This window comes from Chrysoperla carnea, chromosome 3 (assembly GCF_905475395.1).
Source record: "Chrysoperla carnea chromosome 3, inChrCarn1.1, whole genome shotgun sequence".
NCBI classification, from domain to species: Eukaryota; Metazoa; Arthropoda; class Insecta; order Neuroptera; family Chrysopidae; genus Chrysoperla; species Chrysoperla carnea.
This window is the reverse complement of record NC_058339.1, coordinates 33,968,999-33,976,850: the sequence shown is the minus strand read 5'-3', so window position 1 is coordinate 33,976,850 and position 7,852 is coordinate 33,968,999.

Genomic DNA, 7,852 nt, shown 5'->3' with positions numbered 1-7,852 from the left:
AATTAATTCCAATTTGTTTAGTTTTAATTGGTGTTTCTTTCATCTCTTAATTTAACAATTTAAAAAAATTAAAAATTAAATAATTGAAACGATACCCATTGAATAAAAAAAATTTAATAAAAATTAATAAAAAAGGAAAAATAAAAAAATTAAAAGAAGACTATTGTCCTAGATAAAGGTAATCCTGTATGATTACCTTCAATGTTTAATTTATTAAGATTATATAAAATCTATGTTTATTATCAATCACTTTAATCGTACATTCATTATTCATAGGGATTGGTTAAAAATAAATGTCTTTTGATGTATTACAATCCTTAAATGGATATTATTATGCAAAATATTTTCTGTCAGTAAAGTATAAATATGCACAGAAAAATAAAAACTTAGCACAAATTATTTCGTAAATAACTTTGGATAAACAAATTAATCCAAAACTAACGACATTCTACGTCATGTTAAGAGTTGGATATGAAAAAATTGCGACTTACGCCGATACAAAATGGAAGGAATCTATACCTTACACACTAGCTAGAAAAAATACACATAGACAGGTGTAGATTATTCGAGTCCGAAATCTTAGGAAAATCAATCATAGGAGCAATCTCGGCAGAGAAACTCAAAAAGGCCGTAGAGGTGCTAGAATTCCATTTGCGGTAACTTCGTCTGCCTAAAATAGAACCTTTTACAGGGAGACTTCGTGTAGAGGACCTAGTCAAGGTGCTAAGGATCCATTTGCGATCTGATCTGTTATTATTATTATTATTAACGTTCGAAGTTTCTATAAATCTTGTTTTTCCACAAGTTTTTCCATGAGTCAAAATATACCTTTCAAAAATAATTATCTCGGTTTCACAGTTAAATAATCAAAAGTAACTATTTCGATCACATTTCATGTAATACTTACCTATTAAAGAAGGAATAGGTGGAAAAATAGGCGGTCTATCAAAAAATGAGAAACATGGTTGTTTTTAGACGGTTGGTACTCAAAGATGATGTGAACAAACACCTCTCCATATCTTAAACATAAATATTTTGTAATAGCTAATAGATTGTCTTGTTTATTTTCAACTAGTTTTGCCAAGTAGTAAAATAATATCTAACAAATTTTCATAGATTTGTGCAGCCTTATTCGAAGAGTATACATACAAAAATAAACGACTTTCCAAATAATCTACTAACAATAACTTTCCAATAATATATTAAAATATTGTAAGGACGACTAAGCGCACACCTGTTAAAACTCTTCCACAAAGAACCACTCAAATTATTATTTTTTTGCTTTGTTAAAATTTATGAATTAATTGAATAATAAAAGATCTATCTGTAACATAAAATATTTATCACGATGTGTAGTGAACTAAAGTGACTGAATGATATTATTTATTAAATCATATCTTGAATGCTCCTTGGTGCTTGCTGAATACAATGATGATAGGTACATTTGATGTATCAATGTTGATATAAAGAAGGTGTATGACCTCTACTTCTTCATCTTTAATAAATTATTTTATACTCTTTGATATTAGGTATATAGTCTAAGATTTATTTGGTAAAAGCGACTATATACACTATTTTTTGGCAATACCTAAAAAACGTTTCAGCTTTTTGAATTTAATCTACCAGACGAGACTTAATATATTATTCGAAAAACAAAAATACGAAACAGAAAGTTTCTATATATAAGTTTTCTAAAAGAATGCTTCATTATTAGTATCTACACAAGCACTGCAGCCTGGGGCTATCAAAGGAGCATCTTGGTTTGCTATTATTTACTTTAGCCTTGTTGGTGAAAGAGAGTTTTGTTCCGATTAGGTTATACACGTCTGGTTACGTACTAACCAGACTATCCTGATTCGATTAACACTTGGAGAGTAAATTAATGGACGAAAACTAAGTTAGTTTAAAAAGAAATAACGGCTAGACTAATCGATTCAAAATTTTTCGTGACCAGGCCTAGTCAAGCTTCGCCAATATTTCATTTTAAGAAACATTTCTCTACCCGTATGAAGGTATTGTCAAGTTTAGTAGACATAATTTAAATGTCTTCATTAATTCCTTGAAGACGCGATTTCAGGGCGACAACCCGAACAGAGTGTGAATTTTATCAATCGTGTTACAACTATCAGATTATCAATGTAAGTTCACCGAGAGACCCTAGTATATCTTTCTATCCGAGACTACAATCATTAACGAGGTAACTGGATCTCTCTAAAAAGTACTGTTATTTAAAAAAATGATAGTCAGTCATGGGGTCTATCGACGGAAGAGAAAACTTAAAACTTTGAAATAACGGGCTTTTGGGCTGGCTGGAGTCTTCGAAAGTGGAGCTCGCTGCGCTCGTATATAGCTCTAGTAAGTATCTATTCACAATACCAGAATAATAAGAAATAATACCTCAATACTATTCAAATAGCTGTTCACAATCTATAAATATATAGGAGACTTTCTATAGATATAGATAGATAGATAGATAGATAGATAGTCACTCATCACGATATCTCTGGAACTATAAGACCTAGAGACTTGAAATTTGGGAGGAATATTCCTTTTGCCAAGTAGAGGTCAGCTAAGAACGGATTTTACGAAATTTCACCCACAAGGGGGGTTGCGGGGGTGTTCATGAATAAAAAATTCATATTTTTCAATTATGGCTTTTAATAGTTCAAAACTTGGTCAGAATGTTTTAAATTACATTTAGAAATTTTTTTAACCTTCGGAGGGTAGAAAGGTGTAGCGAGAAAGTGGAAAGGAAATATCGAATATTTACAAATATACCTAAGTGGGGTATCAAATAAAAGAGCATGACGTGTACATTACAAAACTGTTATCCAACGCAAGGAAATGTGGAGGGAGGGGTGCAAGTGGGGATGTTGCCCAGCAAAGCGGGCGGGTAACAGCTAGTATTCTATATAAAAATGGTGGGAGCGCAAATAAATAAATTTGAATAGTAAGATGTAATGTAACTTTTGTATAGTAAGATGTAATGTATATTATTTATAAGAGTTTCTACCATTTATTTCATGGGTTTGAATTTATTGGTGCGGAACCGTTAAAAACATTTTGTAGTGAACCAAATTGTAAATCTGAACAATCCTCGTATCCACTTGAACACACACACAAAATTTCATCAAAGCCGGTTCATCCATTTAGGAGGAATTCAACTACAAACATGCGAAGATGCAAAAGAAGTTTTCTCTTCAAGAAAATTACAGTAAGCTAGATAATATAGCATATGTGACCACTGGATCTTGGACTACATTGTACAAGTGTAGAACAGATATGTTTCACAAATGATGAACAAGTGAATTATAAACATGATTTAATTACATATTTTAAAGCATAGAATAGTAGTAATGGTAGCAATAACTTAATTATTTTTCAATTTAATAAAATAGAGTACCATCATAGATACAAGTATAGCTAAGTACTGTTAGAATTGAATTGTATTATTGCTATATTATGATGAATATTTTATTTCTTATACCTATTATTTAATTCACATATTTTAAATTGTAATAATAGATATTTTATGATTATTTATTATTAATATTATTATTATTAGTATTGGTATTAGTATTAGGTAGTATTAGTATTAGTATTATTATTATTATTATATGGAGACAAATGATTTTAAAACAAGATGAATAATTGTTGTAGATATCATCTGTTAAATATGTTATAGTAAATATTATACAATATTAATATTATGATTTTAAAATAATTAATATTAAAAGATTTTCCTTTAATTTGTTTTATCATTCCTTAAACTAGAGATAGATCTTTTATTACTTTTTAAATTTACCAACAAATAATTTTTGCAAAACTCAAAATTCCCCCGATAAAATCCTTAAAAATTGAATACTTCAATATAAAAAGAAGATTGAGATGTGAGGTAATTGACAGTTCCAATAAACACTTCTTAGGTACTATCTGAATTTCCATCAAAATTTTAACGCTCGGTACCAAATTAGTGTACAAATGAGTAAAGTGCGTAAAACGTCGAAACATGCGATCGTAGGATTCTTAAGTGTATTTCATGGAAATCTCTCTTAACTGAACAGATTTTCTTAAAACATAGCTAAAAACACTTTCTATCAAGTTACTTGAAAAAAAAAATCAGAATCAGTTCATCAGGTATGTATGTATGTACATATTACATTATTGATAAGTATAATATGTCAAAGGTAGATTAGCGGTAAGCTCAGTCGCCTTTGGCTACAGAGTACCTTGGTTCGTATCCTAGCAATGTCCCATTAATTTTTAATTAAATAAGTAATTATACCGGAGGTCAATTTTTTTTAGAAAATTGTTATGAGAACCAAAAGCTTCACATAACTAAGAGGGCGAGGTATATTTTATGTTATTTTAATTCCCACCCCCTGGCAGAAGAGTGATTTATGACATAAGTAGGAAAGTGGGACTAACAATTAATTTTTGTTTGTTTGTGAAATAACATGTTCTCCTATTACAAAATCTTATAAAATTTCATTTAACAAGAATAAATTTTAGCATGTACAAAAAAAGCAAGCAAAATAAGTATTTTTTTAATATTTTGTAATAGGCGAATATGTTATAAAAAAGTGGGATAAAGTTATAACATGTTCTTCTGTTACAAAATTTCAAATTTTAAGATTAACGAGAGATTTTTTAATTTTATAAATACAAATTTTAATAATTTGTAATAGGAGAATATGAGTGAGATAAACTATATGACATGTTCTCCTATTAAAAAGTTCCTTATATTAGCATAACAAGTCATTTTTGTACATATTTTTAATATTTCGTAACAGGAGAACATGATTTTAAAGAGTGAGTGAAATATTTATGATTATTTAAATTCCCACCCCCTGACAGAATAGTGATATATGACCTATGTATAATTGACATTATTTATGGCAAGAGGGCGGGTTATATAGATAATTTTAACTATAAAAAGAGTGGAAAATCTAAACAAAAGGAAAAATTCATTTATTTTAAAAGTAAAAATATTATCCACAGTAGTATACGAACCATCGTACTTTGGTTTCATAGGCAAGTACTATATCCACCCTGCCACCCGGCTTATTTGTAACAATATAATTAACTTAATACTTACCTTTACTAAATGATTAATTAATTGATAATTTTGTTCTGAAAGAAAAAATAGGATAGAAAATTTTAAAAATATAACAAAATTTAAAATATATAACGATTTTTATTTATTTATAACATACAAACAAAAATGTTGTAAATTTTCATGAAGTAAAAAGAGGAAACCAATAGTATGGGGGGCTAACTTAATAACAAATAATTGTTTAATAAATAATAAATAAACAACGATCGAACAAATAATTTTATTGATCAAACAATGAAGAACAAACGACGAACAATGAATTAAAAAATATAGATAATTAATTAATTCGAAAAAAATTTTTGTGGGGGGTCAAATTACGTTAGCTGTGTCGGAGACGGATAAAAGCAATCGTTCCTTCTTTGGATAAATCAATTGCTTTCAATTGTATGAAAATTTGCATTCTTATATACTGTGCAATGTGTATAAAAAAAATATCACGCATGTTCACAAATTGAATCCAGGTGTACCTACAACAAATAACTTCAATCAGTATGTATAAAATTATCCAATATGCAGATTTTAATTACAATTAAGTACGTAAATTGTATAAACAGTAATGATTTGTAAATGAATACCAATCAATTGCGTATGGTTGAGTTAGTTGTCTGTTATCTATGAAACATTAGAATGTTTATAGAATAATATATTACGTTATGATGTACTTACCTACAATAATAGTAATAATAATAATAATTGTTTGTTACTAATCACAAATAATCAATCACCTCCTACTAGGAATCAGTCATTACAACCACAGTTCACGTATTAATAGATTAATTAGATTTCGCAATTTGTTGTATTTTATTATTCTATTGTCATCATGACAATTTTCTATAAATTACCTCTTTTTAAATAAAATAAATATTCTAGTTATATGTATATACATTATACACAATTCTATAATCCATCAATGTGCGAGTTAATGTTGCTATCATATCGATTACTATTCAGTTAGAATCATTTTTTGTCAAAATTGGAATTAAGATATTCTATTTTTGGAAACACCAAACAACAACAAGGCTGAAAATTGGCTACCTTATGCTTCCAAACGACGATTTTTTTTTTTTAAATATTCGAAAATAAAAAATTGTCGACGTTTTTGACTACATTGGACACTGTTATTTATCTGTATGAAATTACATAAAATAAAGTTTTTATTGGCATCTTTACGGATATCGTATCGGTAAGAATGAAAACGTCGAAAAATCGTCGAAATACGCGCTAATGTGTCCTGTTCACATCGTTCTTATGAAAATGGATGCAAATTTGTTGCTTTTCATCAAACTTTCAAAAAAAAAATTTCTACAATACAGAATAGAAAACAACATTGTAAATCATTTAGATCAGGCATTTAAGAAATAACGATCCGGATCTCTCAAATATTTGGGGCAAACATAGGATTTTAGGGTAGCGGTAGTACCTCATAAAACCATATAAATGAGCCAAATATGCTATGTGTTGTTATTACCGCTTACCACATTCAAATTGGCTACTCGAATTTAAAATATTTGTTTTTAGTCGTAAGAAAATTTCGATTTGCTACGGAATCTTTACGAAAAATCACAATCAATTTTTTTATAATTATCAATGGAATTTTCACGATAAAACTTAAACATTTCCTGGTGAAAAGAAATTATTAAAAAAATTAACAAAATAAATAATAAATAATAATAAATATTTATTACCTAGATATGAAAAAGATAACATTCTATGTCCGAGTTACAGATAGGTATTATAACCTGAATTAATATATGTGAGATAAAATTGCCTCCACCTCTGCTAATGTAACAAAACATGTGGGCGATGAGTTATGCATTATAAAAAAACATATAATGTTAGACAACTCTTAACTTTATAATTTAAAATCTTTTATATACGTTATGATTTTAAATTATATTTACATTCAGAAGGTGAAAATTCATCTTTTTTTATACTGAGCGAATGTTCAAACTTTTGTCGATTTTAAATTTTTAAAAAGCCATGTTTATGATAAAACAAAAACAAATATCTGAGGCCAAAAATTTGGAGGGGCCTAATAAATAAATCAATTATATTAATTAAAAATTGTTTTCTGTGATTTTGCCATCACTGGTAAAATCATATAAATCAACACATTCAAGATCCGTTTATGATGGGGGATCACCTATTTATTATAATTTACCTATTATTATTTTACACACAAAATAAGGATCATTTTACCAGTAAGAACATAAATGAATATCGTCATAAAAGTTGGTTAAAATTTATTATAAGTCTATCAAAATGCATTATAATATTATTAAAAGTCAACAAAAGATAAATTGATAAATTTTACTTTGAAATTTGTCTTACCATAAATTATAAGCAGTACAATTAATATTTTTGCTACTTAACACAAATTAGCTTCTACATCGCCATAAGTCTTTGTTGAACGATTAATTTGATCGCACGAAAACTATCTATCGATAAATATACTAGATGGAATTAATGGTTCACTTTAAACAACGAGGGATCATTTAACTCTGAGGGATCATTATAAATCACTTTCCCTTATGTTTCTTATTTGAACATAACTTTTTTTAATGTATGCGGTAGACAAGAACAACTGTCGAAAACCTTACTTACCTTTAACAATCCTCATAATGGCAGACAAAACCAATTATACAAATTTCGCTTCATTATGGGCTCAGAGACTAATTACCTGTATAAAAATAATTAACATATGTTTATTTTGATTATGACGCAAATCATCGCAAT